At 34.6% G+C, this 14,842-nt stretch overlaps 3 non-coding genes across 3 annotated transcripts; all 3 read right to left on the bottom strand.

The window, feature by feature from the left end:
• Positions 1-4,006: 4,006 nt before the first annotated feature.
• On the bottom strand, positions 4,007-4,080 carry TRNAN-AUU (transfer RNA asparagine (anticodon AUU)). Its single transcript has one exon. It is a non-coding gene; the product is annotated as a tRNA-Asn (tRNA).
• Positions 4,081-6,344: 2,264 nt separating this feature from the next.
• TRNAY-AUA (transfer RNA tyrosine (anticodon AUA)) lies at positions 6,345-6,418 on the bottom strand. Its single transcript has one exon. It is a non-coding gene; the product is annotated as a tRNA-Tyr (tRNA).
• A 2,261-nt stretch (positions 6,419-8,679) lies between these two features.
• TRNAN-GUU (transfer RNA asparagine (anticodon GUU)) lies at positions 8,680-8,753 on the bottom strand. The gene has a single exon. It is a non-coding gene; the product is annotated as a tRNA-Asn (tRNA).
• Between the last annotated feature and the right edge of the window lie 6,089 nt (positions 8,754-14,842).

Raw genomic sequence — 14,842 nt, 5'->3', positions numbered from 1 at the left:
GTGTGCTAATTAGATATCACCTTGTTTTCACATTAAACAGACTTCCACATGAGAAAGCAGCAAGGATGCAGTGGCTTTAATGTTTCCTGGTGTCAACCTGTATTATTTCAGTAGACATTGAAATGAGGATGCATCTTGCTGCCTTTCCAATGAAGCAAGTTTAATTTAGTAATAGGTGAAAAACCATCCTTACAAAGGTGTTAATCAGAGACTTGGCTTTGTGGACACTTTTCAGAGAACAAATTTGTTAGCATAAAAATAAATTCCAGAAAATGAAGAGCTGTTTAATCACTCAATTGGATTTTTCTGCCAGCATATTTTTTTTCTCTGCAACCCACTGCTAAATTGTGCTTCCTAGCTGTTTTTTTATAAAATCACTGAATCAAATCTAACTCTGATTACATCAGAGAAGGCCAGGTACCCTACACAATAAGAGGGGGTTTGAAATTTTGACTTGTCTACTTAAATATCACCAAAATCTGATCACAAGGTCAATTACGTCCCTGGGTGGGATTGAACCACCAACCTTTTGGTTAATAGCCAAACACACTAACCGATTGCGCCACCGAGACACTTTGCAAACAGTACATACTGACAAAGGCTAATAAGCATACATCTAGAACGTTTCCTAGAAAAATATTAAAAAATCAATAATCTGGAGAGTTTTTGTAAGATGTTTCTTCCATCAACCAATGAATAAACACATTGGTACTTTCCCATGATGAGTGAGTGCTTCAGGATCTCTTGCACTTACATGTGCAGCAGAGTACTGCAATGGAAGCATGCTGGACCCATAACCCAGAGGTAGGCAGATTGAAACTATCCTTTGCTATATGCATTTTTTTTTGTTAATTTAAGTAATCAAAACTGGGATTGATATTTTTGCTCTTTTATTTTTACTTAAAGTACAATAACTTTTACCATTTTAATTTGTTTTAATAGTATATTGACAGTATAGTTTTCTTTCAAAAATCCACTTAATTTTCTTTACCCTATTATTAAAATGGTAATTGACAAAAAAAACTACATTGTCACCAGAAGAGCAATACAAAATGTACAAGTGATATATTAAAATCATCTTTCCAGCTTGAATTTCAATGATGCATTGGGGCAACAATTTTGTGAGAAACATCTTCACCCTTAAATAAAGATTTTCGTAATTTCTTACCTGTGTGCTAATTAGATATCACCTTGTTTTCACATTAAACAGACTTCCACATGAGAAAGCAGCAAGGATGCAGTGGCGTTAATGTTTCCTGGTGTCAACCTGTATTATTTCAGTAGACATTGAAATGAGGATGCATCTTGCTGCCTTTCCAATGAAGCAAGTTTAATTTAGTAATAGGTGAAAAACCATCCCTACAAAGGTGTTAATCAGAGACTTGGCTTTGTGGACACTTTTCAGAGAACAAATTTGTTAGCATAAAAATAAAGCCAGAAAATGAAGAGCTGTTTAATCACGCAATTTGATTTTTTTGCCAGCATATTTCTTTTTCTCTGCAACCCACTGCTAAATTGTGCTTCCTAGATGTTTTTATAAAATCACTGAATCAAATCTAACTCTGATTACATCAGAGAAGGCCAGGTACCCTACACCATAACAGGGGGATATGAAATTTGACTTGTCTACTTAAAGATCACCAAAATCTGATAACAAGGTCAATTAGGTCCCTGGGTGGGATTGAACCACCAACCTTTTGGTTAATAGCTGTACATACTAACTGATTGCGCCACAGAGACACTTTGCAAAAGTCCATACTGACAAAGGCTAATAAGCATTCATCTAAAACGTTTCCTAGAAAAACTTTAAAAAGTCAATAATCTGGAGAGTTTTTGTAAGATGTTTCTTCCATCAACCAACGAAGAAACACATTGGTACTTTCCCATGATGAGTGAGTGCTTCAGGATCTCTTGAACTTACATGTGCAGCAGAGTACTGCAATGGAAGCATGCTGGGCCCATAACCCAGAGGTAGGCAGATTGAAACTATCCTCTGCTATATGCATTTTTTTTTTTGTTAATTAAAGTAATCCAAAACTGGGATTGATATTTTGTCTCTTTTATTTTTACTTAAAGTACAATAACTTTTACCATTTTAATTTGTTTTAATAGTATATTGACAGTATTGTTTTCTTTCAAAAATCCACTTCATTTTCTTTACCCTATTATTAAAATGGTAATTGACAAAAACAAACTACATTGTCACCAGAAGAGCAATACAAAATGTACAAGTGATATATTAAAATCATCTTTCCAGCTTGAATTTCAATGTTGCATTGGGTCAACAATTTTGTGAGAAACATCTTCACCCTTAAATAAAGATTTTCTTAATTCCTTACCTGTGTGCTAATTAGATATCACCTTGTTTTCACATTAAACAGACTTCCACATGAGAAAGCAGCAAGGATGCAGTGGCGTTAATGTTTCCTGGTGTCAACTTGTATTATTTCAGTAGACATTGAAATGAGGATGCATCTTGCTGCCTTTCCAATGAAGCAAGTTTAATTTAGTAATAGGTGAAAAACCATCCTTACAAAGGTGTTAATCAGAGACTTGGCTTTGTGGACACTTTTCAGAGAACAAATTTGTTAGCATAAAAATAAAGCCAGAAAATGAAGAGCTGTTTAATCACTCGATTGGATTTTTCTGCCAGCATATTTTTTTTCTCTGCAACCCACTGCTAAATTGTGCTTCCTAGCTGTTTTTTATAAAATCACTGAATCAAATCTAACTCTGATTACATCAGAGAAGGCCATGTACCCTACACCATAAGATGAGGTTTGAAATTTTGACTTGTCTACTTAAATATCACCAAAATCTTAACACAAGGTTAATTATGTCCATGGGTGGGATTGAACCACCAACCTTTTGGTTAATAGCCAAACACACTAACCGATTGCACCACAGAGACACTTTGCAAAAGTCCATACTGACAAAGGCTAATAAGCATTCATCTAAAACGTTTCCTAGAAAAACTTTAAAAAGTCAATAATCTGGAGAGTTTTTGTAAGATGTTTCTTCCATCAACCAACGAAGAAACACATTGGTACTTTCCCATGATGAGTGAGTGCTTCAGGATCTCTTGCACTTACATGTGCAGCAGAGTACTGCAATGGAAGTATGCTGGTCCCATAACCCAGAGGTAGGCAGATTGAAACTATCCTCTGCTATATGCATTTTTTTGTTTGTTAATTAAAGTAATCCAAAACTGGGATTGATATTTTGGCTCTTTTATTTTTACTTAAAGTACAATAACTTTTACCATTTTAATTTGTTTTAATAGTATATTGACAGTATAGTTTTCTATCAAAAATCCACTTAATTTTCTTTACCCTGTTATTAAAATGGTAATTGACAAAAAAACTACATTGTCACCAGAAGAGCAATACAAAATGTACAAGTGATATATTAAAATCATCTTTCCAGCTTGAATTTCAATGATGCATTGGGGCAACAATTTTGTGAGAAACATCTTCACCCTTAAATAAAGATTTTCTTAATTCCTTACCTGTGTGCTAATTAGATATCACCTTGTTTTCACATTAAACAGACTTCCACATGAGAAAGCAGCAAGGATGCAGTGGCGTTAATGTTTCCTGGTGTCAACTTGTATTATTTCAGTAGACATTGAAATGAGGATGCATCTTGCTGCCTTTCCAATGAAGCAAGTTTAATTTAGTAATAGGTGAAAAACCATCCTTACAAAGGTGTTAATCAGAGACTTGGCTTTGTGGACACTTTTCAGAGAACAAATTTGTTAGCATAAAAATAAAGCCAGAAAATGAAGAGCTGTTTAATCACTCGATTGGATTTTTCTGCCAGCATATTTTTTTTCTCTGCAACCCACTGCTAAATTGTGCTTCCTAGCTGTTTTTTATAAAATCACTGAATCAAATCTAACTCTGATTACATCAGAGAAGGCCATGTACCCTACACCATAAGATGAGGTTTGAAATTTTGACTTGTCTACTTAAATATCACCAAAATCTGATCACAAGGTTAATTATGTCCCTGGGTGGGATTGAACCACCAACCTTTTGGTTAATAGCCAAACACACTAACCGATTGCACCACAGAGACACTTTGCAAAAGTCCATACTGACAAAGGCTAATAAGCATTCATCTAAAACGTTTCCTAGAAAAACTTTAAAAAGTCAATAATCTGGAGAGTTTTTGTAAGATGTTTCTTCCATCAACCAACGAAGAAACACATTGGTACTTTCCCATGATGAGTGAGTGCTTCAGGATCTCTTGCACTTACATGTGCAGCAGAGTACTGCAATGGAAGTATGCTGGGCCCATAACCCAGAGGTAGGCAGATTGAAACTATCCTCTGCTATATGCATTTTTTTGTTTGTTAATTAAAGTAATCCAAAACTGGGATTGATATTTTGGCTCTTTTATTTTTACTTAAAGTACAATAACTTTTACCATTTTAATTTGTTTTAATAGTATATTGACAGTATAGTTTTCTATCAAAAATCCACTTAATTTTCTTTACCCTGTTATTAAAATGGTAATTGACAAAAAAACTACATTGTCACCAGAAGAGCAATACAAAATGTACAAGTGATATATTAAAATCATCTTTCCAGCTTGAATTTCAATGATGCATTGGGGCAACAATTTTGTGAGAAACATCTTCACCCTTAAATAAAGATTTTCGTAATTCCTTACCTGTGTGCTAATTAGATACCACCTTGTTTTCACATTAAACATACTTCCACATGAGAAAGCAGCAAGGATGCAGTGGCGTTAATGTTTCCTGGTGTCAACCTGTATTATTTCAGTAGACATTGAAATGAGGATACATCTTGCTGCCTTTCCAATGAAGCAAGTTTAATTTAGTAATAGGTGAAAAACCATCCCTACAAAGGTGTTAATCAGAGACTTGGCTTTGTGGACACTTTTCAGAGAACAAATTTGTTAGCATAAAAATAAAGCCAGAAAATAAAGAGCTGTTTAATCACTCAATTGGATTTTTCTGCCAGCATATTTTTTTTCTCTGCAACCCACTGCTAAATTGTGCTTCCTAGCTGTTTTTATAAAATCACTGAATCAAATCTAACTCTGATTACATCAGAGAAGGCCAGGTACCCTACACCATAACAGGGGGTTTGAAATTTTGACTTGTCTACTTAAAGATCACCAAAATCTGATAACAAGGTCAATTAGGTCCCTGGGTGGGATTGAACCACCAACCTTTTGGTTAATAGCCGTACATACTAACTGATTGCGCCACAGAGACACTTTGCAAAAGTCCATACTGACAAAGGCTAATAAGCATTCATCTAAAACGTTTCCTAGAAAAACTTTAAAAAGTCAATAATCTGGAGAGTTTTTGTAAGATGTTTCTTCCATCAACCAACGAAGAAACACATTGGTACTTTCCCATGATGAGTGAGTGCTTCAGGATCTCTTGAACTTACATGTGCAGCAGAGTACTGCAATGGAAGCATGCTGGGCCCATAACCCAGAGGTAGGCAGATTGAAACTATCCTCTGCTATATGCATTTTTTTTTTGTTAATTAAAGTAATCCAAAACTGGGATTGATATTTTGTCTCTTTTATTTTTACTTAAAGTACAATAACTTTTACCATTTTAATTTGTTTTAATAGTATATTGACAGTATTGTTTTCTTTCAAAAATCCACTTCATTTTCTTTACCCTATTATTAAAATGGTAATTGACAAAAACAAACTACATTGTCACCAGAAGAGCAATACAAAATGTACAAGTGATATATTAAAATCATCTTTCCAGCTTGAATTTCAATGTTGCATTGGGTCAACAATTTTGTGAGAAACATCTTCACCCTTAAATAAAGATTTTCTTAATTCCTTACCTGTGTGCTAATTAGATATCACCTTGTTTTCACATTAAACAGACTTCCACATGAGAAAGCAGCAAGGATGCAGTGGCGTTAATGTTTCCTGGTGTCAACTTGTATTATTTCAGTAGACATTGAAATGAGGATGCATCTTGCTGCCTTTCCAATGAAGCAAGTTTAATTTAGTAATAGGTGAAAAACCATCCTTACAAAGGTGTTAATCAGAGACTTGGCTTTGTGGACACTTTTCAGAGAACAAATTTGTTAGCATAAAAATAAAGCCAGAAAATGAAGAGCTGTTTAATCACTCGATTGGATTTTTCTGCCAGCATATTTTTTTTCTCTGCAACCCACTGCTAAATTGTGCTTCCTAGCTGTTTTTTATAAAATCACTGAATCAAATCTAACTCTGATTACATCAGAGAAGGCCAGGTACCCTACACAATAAGAGGGGGTTTGAAATTTTGACTTGTCTACTTAAATATCACCAAAATCTGATCACAAGGTCAATTACGTCCCTGGGTGGGATTGAACCACCAACCTTTTGGTTTATAGCCGAACACACTAACCGATTGCGCCACCGAGACACTTTGTAAACAGTACATACTGACAAAGGCTAATAAGCATACATCTAGAACGTTTCCTAGAAAAATATTAAAAAATCAATAATCTGGAGAGTTTTTGTAAGATGTTTCTTCCATCAACCAATGAATAAACACATTGGTACTTTCCCATGATGAGTGAGTGCTTCAGGATCTCTTGCACTTACATGTGCAGCAGAGTACTGCAATGGAAGCATGCTGGACCCATAACCCAGAGGTAGGCAGATTGAAACTATCCTTTGCTATATGCATTTTTTTTGTTAATTTAAGTAATCAAAACTGGGATTGATATTTTTGCTCTTTTATTTTTACTTAAAGTACAATAACTTTTACCATTTTAATTTGTTTTAATAGTATATTGACAGTATAGTTTTCTTTCAAAAATCCACTTAATTTTCTTTACCCTATTATTAAAATGGTAATTGACAAAAAAAACTACATTGTCACCAGAAGAGCAATACAAAATGTACAAGTGATATATTAAAATCATCTTTCCAGCTTGAATTTCAATGATGCATTGGGGCAACGATTTTGTGAGAAACATCTTCACCCTTAAATAAAGATTTTCTTAATTCCTTACCTGTGTGCTAATTAGATATCACCTTGTTTTCATATTAAACAGACTTTTACATGAGAAAGCAGCAAGGATGCAGTGGCGTTAATGTTTCCTGGTGTCAACCTGTATTATTTCAGTAGACATTGAAATGAGGATGCATCTTGCTGCCTTTCCAATGAAGCAAGTTTAATTTAGTAATAGGTGAAAAACCATCCTTACAAAGGTGTTAATCAGAGACTTGGCTTTGTGGACACTTTTCAGAGAACAAATTTGTTAGCATAAAAATAAAGCAAGAAAATAAAGAGCTGTTTAATCACTCAATTGGATTTTTCTGCCAGCATATTTTTTTTCTCTGCAACCCACTGCTAAATTGTGCTTCCTAGCTGTTTTTATAAAATCACTGAATCAAATCTAACTCTGATTACATCAGAGAAGGCCAAGTACCCTACACCATAACAGGGGGTTTGAAATTTTGACTTGTCTACTTAAAGATCACCAAAATCTGATAACAAGGTCAATTAGGTCCCTGGGTGGGATTAAACCACCAACCTTTTGGTTAAAAGCCATACATACTAACTGATTGCGCCACAGAGACACTTTGCAAATTTCCATACTGACAAAGGCTAATAAGCATTCATCTAAAACGTTTCCTAGAAAAACTTTAAAATGTCAATAATCTGGAGAGTTTTTGTAAGATGTTTCTTCCATCAACCAACGAAGAAACACATTGGTACTTTCCCATGATGAGTGAGTGCTTCAGGATCTCTTGCACTTACATGTGCAGCAGAGTACTGCAATGGAAGCATGCTGGGCCCATAACCCAGAGGTAGGCAGATTGAAACTATCCTCTGCTATATGCATTTTTTTTTGTTAATTAAAGTAATCCAAAACTGGGATTGATATTTTGTCTCTTTTATTTTTACTTAAAGTACAATAACTTTTACCATTTTAATTTGTTTTAATAGTATATTGACAGTATTGTTTTCTTTCAAAAATCCACTTCATTTTCTTTACCCTATTATTAAAATGGTAATTGACAAAAACAAACTACATTGTCACCAGAAGAGCAATACAAAATGTACAAGTGATATATTAAAATCATCTTTCCAGCTTGAATTTCAATGATGCATTGGGTCAACAATTTTGTGAGAAACATCTTCACCCTTAAATAAAGATTTTCTTAATTCCTTACCTGTGTGCTAATTAGATATCACCTTGTTTTCACATTAAACAGACTTCCACATGAGAAAGCAGCAAGGATGCAGTGGCGTTAATGTTTCCTGGTGTCAACTTGTATTATTTCAGTAGACATTGAAATGAGGATGCATCTTGCTGCCTTTCCAATGAAGCAAGTTTAATTTAGTAATAGGTGAAAAACCATCCTTACAAAGGTGTTAATCAGAGACTTGGCTTTGTGGACACTTTTCAGAGAACAAATTTGTTAGCATAAAAATAAAGCCAGAAAATGAAGAGCTGTTTAATCACTCGATTGGATTTTTCTGCCAGCATATTTTTTTTCTCTGCAACCCACTGCTAAATTGTGCTTCCTAGCTGTTTTTTATAAAATCACTGAATCAAATCTAACTCTGATTACATCAGAGAAGGCCATGTACCCTACACCATAAGAGGAGGTTTGAAATTTTGACTTGTCTACTTAAATATCACCAAAATCTGATCACAAGGTTAATTACGTCCCTGGGTGGGATTGAACCACCAACCTTTTGGTTAACAGCCAAACACACTAACCGATTGCGCCACAGAGACACTTTGCAAAAAGTACATACTGACAAAGGCTAATAAGCATACATCTAGAACGTTTCCTAGAAAAACATTAAAAAATCAATAATCTGGAGAGTTTTTGTAAGATGTTTCTTCCATCAACCAACGAATAAACACATTGGTACTTTCCCATGATGAGTGAGTGCTTCAGGATCTCTTGCACTTACATGGGCAGCAGAGTACTGCAATGGAAGCATGCTGGACCCATAACCCAGAGGTAGGCAGATTGAAACTATCCTTTGCTATATGCATTTTTTTTGTTAATTTAAGTAATCAAAACTGGGATTGATATTTTTGCTCTTTTATTTTTACTTAAAGTACAATAACTTTTACCATTTTAATTTGTTTTAATAGTATATTGACAGTATAGTTTTCTTTCAAAAATCCACTTAATTTTCTTTACCCTGTTATTAAAATGGTAATTGACAAAAAAACTACATTGTCACCAGAAGAGCAATACAAAATGTACAAGTGATATATTAAAATCATCTTTCCAGCTTGAATTTCAATGATGCATTGGGGCAACAATTTTGTGAGAAACATCTTCACCCTTAAATAAAGATTTTCGTAATTCCTTACCTGTGTGCTAATTAGATATCACCTTGTTTTCACATTAAACAGACTTCCATGTGAGAAAGCAGCAAAGATGCAGTGGCGTTAATGTTTCCTGGTGTCAACCTGTATTATTTCAGTAGACATTGAAATGAGGATGCATCTTGCTGCCTTTCCAATGAAGCAAGTTTAATTTAGTAATAGGTGAAAAACCATCCTTACAAAGGTGTTAATCAGAGACTTGGCTTTGTGGACACTTTTCAGAGAACAAATTTGTTAGCATAAAAATAAATTCCAGAAAATGAAGAGCTGTTTAATCACTCAATTGGATTTTTCTGCCAGCATATTTTTTTTCTCTGCAACCCACTGCTAAATTGTGCTTCCTAGCTGTTTTTTATAAAATCACTGAATCAAATCTAACTCTGATTACATCAGAGAAGGCCAGGTACCCTACACAATAAGAGGGGGTTTGAAATTTTGACTTGTCTACTTAAATATCACCAAAATCTGATCACAAGGTCAATTACGTCCCTGGGTGGGATTGAACCACCGACCTTTTGGTTAATAGCCGAACACACTAACCGATTGCGCCACCAAGACACTTTGCAAACAGTACATACTAACAAAGGCTAATAAGCATACATCTAGAACGTTTCCTAGAAAAATATTAAAAAATCAATAATCTGGAGAGTTTTTGTAAGATGTTTCTTCCATCAACCAATGAATAAACACATTGGTACTTTCCCATGATGAGGGAGTGCTTCAGGATCTCTTGCACTTACATGTGCAGCAGAGTACTGCAATGGAAGCATGCTGGACCCATAACCCAGAGGTAGGCAGATTGAAACTATCCTTTGCTATATGCATTTTTTTTTGTTAATTTAAGTAATCAAAACTGGGATTGATATTTTTGCTCTTTTATTTTTACTTAAAGTACAATAACTTTTACCATTTTAATTTGTTTTAATAGTATATTGACAGTATAGTTTTCTTTCAAAAATCCACTTAATTTTCTTTACCCTATTATTAAAATGGTAATTGACAAAAAAAACTACATTGTCACCAGAAGAGCAATACAAAATGTACAAGTGATATATTAAAATCATCTTTCCAGCTTGAATTTCAATGATGCATTGGGGCAACAATTTTGTGAGAAACATATTCACCCTTAAATAAAGATTTTCGTAATTTCTTACCTGTGTGCTAATTAGATATCACCTTGTTTTCACATTAAACAGACTTCCACATGAGAAAGCAGCAAGGATGCAGTGGCGTTAATGTTTCCTGGTGTCAACCTGTATTATTTCAGTAGACATTGAAATGAGGATGCATCTTGCTGCCTTTCCAATGAAGCAAGTTTAATTTAGTAATAGGTGAAAAACCATCCCTACAAAGGTGTTAATCAGAGACTTGGCTTTGTGGACACTTTTCAGAGAACAAATTTGTTAGCATAAAAATAAAGCCAGAAAATGAAGAGCTGTTTAATCACGCAATTTGATTTTTTTGCCAGCATATTTCTTTTTCTCTGCAACCCACTGCTAAATTGTGCTTCCTAGATGTTTTTATAAAATCACTGAATCAAATCTAACTCTGATTACATCAGAGAAGGCCAGGTACCCTACACCATAACAGGGGGTATGAAATTTGACTTGTCTACTTAAAGATCACCAAAATCTGATAACAAGGTCAATTAGGTCCCTGGGTGGGATTGAACCACCAACCTTTTGGTTAATAGCCGTACATACTAACTGATTGCGCCACAGAGACACTTTGCAAAAGTTCATACTGACAAAGGCTAATAAGCATTCATCTAAAACGTTTCCTAGAAAAACTTTAAAAAGTCAATAATCTGGAGAGTTTTTGTAAGATGTTTCTTCCATCAACCAACGAAGAAACACATTGGTACTTTCCCATGATGAGTGAGTGCTTCAGGATCTCTTGCACTTACATGTGCAGCAGAGTACTGCAATGGAAGCATGCTGGGCCCATAACCCAGAGGTAGGCAGATTGAAACTATCCTCTGCTATATGCATTTTTTTTTGTTAATTAAAGTAATCCAAAACTGGGATTGATATTTTGGCTCTTTTATTTTTACTTAAAGTACAATAACTTTTACCATTTTAATTTGTTTTAATAGTATATTGACAGTATTGTTTTCTTTCAAAAATCCACTTCATTTTCTTTACCCTATTATTAAAATGGTAATTGACAAAAACAAACTACATTGTCACCAGAAGAGCAATACAAAATGTACAAGTGATATATTAAAATCATCTTTCCAGCTTGAATTTCAATGATGCATTGGGGCAACGATTTTGTGAGAAACATCTTCACCCTTAAATAAAGATTTTCTTAATTCCTTACCTGTGTGCTAATTAGATATCACCTTGTTTTCATATTAAACAGACTTTTACATGAGAAAGCAGCAAGGATGCAGTGGCGTTAATGTTTCCTGGTGTCAACCTGTATTATTTCAGTAGACATTGAAATGAGGATGCATCTTGCTGCCTTTCCAATGAAGCAAGTTTAATTTAGTAATAGGTGAAAAACCATCCTTACAAAGGTGTTAATCAGAGACTTGGCTTTGTGGACACTTTTCAGAGAACAAATTTGTTAGCATAAAAATAAATTCCAGAAAATGAAGAGCTGTTTAATCACTCAATTGGATTTTTCTGCCAGCATATTTTTTTTCTCTGCAACCCACTGCTAAATTGTGCTTCCTAGCTGTTTTTTATAAAATCACTGAATCAAATCTAACTCTGATTACATCAGAGAAGCCAAGGTACCCTACACAATAAGAGGGGGTTTGAAATTTTGACTTGTCTACTTAAATATCACCAAAATCTGATCACAAGGTCAATTACGTCCCTGGGTGGGATTGAACCACCGACCTTTTGGTTAAGAGCCGAACACACTAACCGATTGCGCCACCAAGACACTTTGCAAACAGTACATACTAACAAAGGCTAATAAGCATACATCTAGAACGTTTCCTAGAAAAATATTAAAAAATCAATAATCTGGAGAGTTTTTGTAAGATGTTTCTTCCATCAACCAATGAATAAACACATTGGTACTTTCCCATGATGAGGGAGTGCTTCAGGATCTCTTGCACTTACATGTGCAGCAGAGTACTGCAATGGAAGCATGCTGGACCCATAACCCAGAGGTAGGCAGATTGAAACTATCCTTTGCTATATGCATTTTTTTTGTTAATTTAAGTAATCAAAACTGGGATTGATATTTTTGCTCTTTTATTTTTACTTAAAGTACAATAACTTTTACCATTTTAATTTGTTTTAATAGTATATTGACAGTATAGTTTTCTTTCAAAAATCCACTTAATTTTCTTTACCCTATTATTAAAATGGTAATTGACAAAAAAAACTACATTGTCACCAGAAGAGCAATACAAAATGTACAAGTGATATATTAAAATCATCTTTCCAGCTTGAATTTCAATGATGCATTGGGGCAACAATTTTGTGAGAAACATATTCACCCTTAAATAAAGATTTTCGTAATTTCTTACCTGTGTGCTAATTAGATATCACCTTGTTTTCACATTAAACAGACTTCCACATGAGAAAGCAGCAAGGATGCAGTGGCGTTAATGTTTCCTGGTGTCAACCTGTATTATTTCAGTAGACATTGAAATGAGGATGCATCTTGCTGCCTTTCCAATGAAGCAAGTTTAATTTAGTAATAGGTGAAAAACCATCCCTACAAAGGTGTTAATCAGAGACTTGGCTTTGTGGACACTTTTCAGAGAACAAATTTGTTAGCATAAAAATAAAGCCAGAAAATGAAGAGCTGTTTAATCACGCAATTTGATTTTTTTGCCAGCATATTTCTTTTTCTCTGCAACCCACTGCTAAATTGTGCTTCCTAGATGTTTTTATAAAATCACTGAATCAAATCTAACTCTGATTACATCAGAGAAGGCCAGGTACCCTACACCATAACAGGGGGTATGAAATTTGACTTGTCTACTTAAAGATCACCAAAATCTGATAACAAGGTCAATTAGGTCCCTGGGTGGGATTGAACCACCAACCTTTTGGTTAATAGCCGTACATACTAACTGATTGCGCCACAGAGACACTTTGCAAAAGTTCATACTGACAAAGGCTAATAAGCATTCATCTAAAACGTTTCCTAGAAAAACTTTAAAAAGTCAATAATCTGGAGAGTTTTTGTAAGATGTTTCTTCCATCAACCAACGAAGAAACACATTGGTACTTTCCCATGATGAGTGAGTGCTTCAGGATCTCTTGCACTTACATGTGCAGCAGAGTACTGCAATGGAAGCATGCTGGGCCCATAACCCAGAGGTAGGCAGATTGAAACTATCCTCTGCTATATGCATTTTTTTTTGTTAATTAAAGTAATCCAAAACTGGGATTGATATTTTGGCTCTTTTATTTTTACTTAAAGTACAATAACTTTTACCATTTTAATTTGTTTTAATAGTATATTGACAGTATTGTTTTCTTTCAAAAATCCACTTCATTTTCTTTACCCTATTATTAAAATGGTAATTGACAAAAACAAACTACATTGTCACCAGAAGAGCAATACAAAATGTACAAGTGATATATTAAAATCATCTTTCCAGCTTGAATTTCAATGATGCATTGGGGCAACGATTTTGTGAGAAACATCTTCACCCTTAAATAAAGATTTTCTTAATTCCTTACCTGTGTGCTAATTAGATATCACCTTGTTTTCATATTAAACAGACTTTTACATGAGAAAGCAGCAAGGATGCAGTGGCGTTAATGTTTCCTGGTGTCAACCTGTATTATTTCAGTAGACATTGAAATGAGGATGCATCTTGCTGCCTTTCCAATGAAGCAAGTTTAATTTAGTAATAGGTGAAAAACCATCCTTACAAAGGTGTTAATCAGAGACTTGGCTTTGTGGACACTTTTCAGAGAACAAATTTGTTAGCATAAAAATAAAGCCAGAAAATAAAGAGCTGTTTAATCACTCAATTGGATTTTTCTGCCAGCATATTTTTTTTCTCTGCAACCCACTGCTAAATTGTGCTTCCTAGCTGTTTTTATAAAATCACTGAATCAAATCTAACTCTGATTACATCAGAGAAGGCCAAGTACCCTACACCTTAACAGGGGGTTTGAAATTTTGACTTGTCTACTTAAAGATCACCAAAATCTGATAACAAGGTCAATTAGGTCCCTAGGTGGGATTAAACCACCAACCTTTTGGTTAAAAGCCGTACATACTAACTGATTGCGCCACAGAGACACTTTGCAAATTTCCATACTGACAAAGGCTAATAAGCATTCATCTAAAACGTTTCCTAGCAAAACTTTAAAAAGTCAATAATCTGGAGAGTTTTTGTAAGATGTTTCTTCCATCAACCAACGAAGAAACACATTGGTACTTTCCCATGATGAGTGAGTGCTTCAGGATCTCTTGAACTTACATGTGCAGCAGAGTACTGCAATGGAAGCATGCTGGGCCCATAACCCAGAGGTAGGCAGATTGAAACTATC

Source organism: Pseudophryne corroboree, unplaced genomic scaffold (genome assembly GCF_028390025.1).
Source record: "Pseudophryne corroboree isolate aPseCor3 unplaced genomic scaffold, aPseCor3.hap2 scaffold_1162, whole genome shotgun sequence".
In the NCBI taxonomy this organism is placed as follows: Eukaryota; Metazoa; Chordata; class Amphibia; order Anura; family Myobatrachidae; genus Pseudophryne; species Pseudophryne corroboree.
Note: the sequence above shows the minus strand (reverse complement) of the source record. Positions and strands in the feature narration are given on the sequence as shown.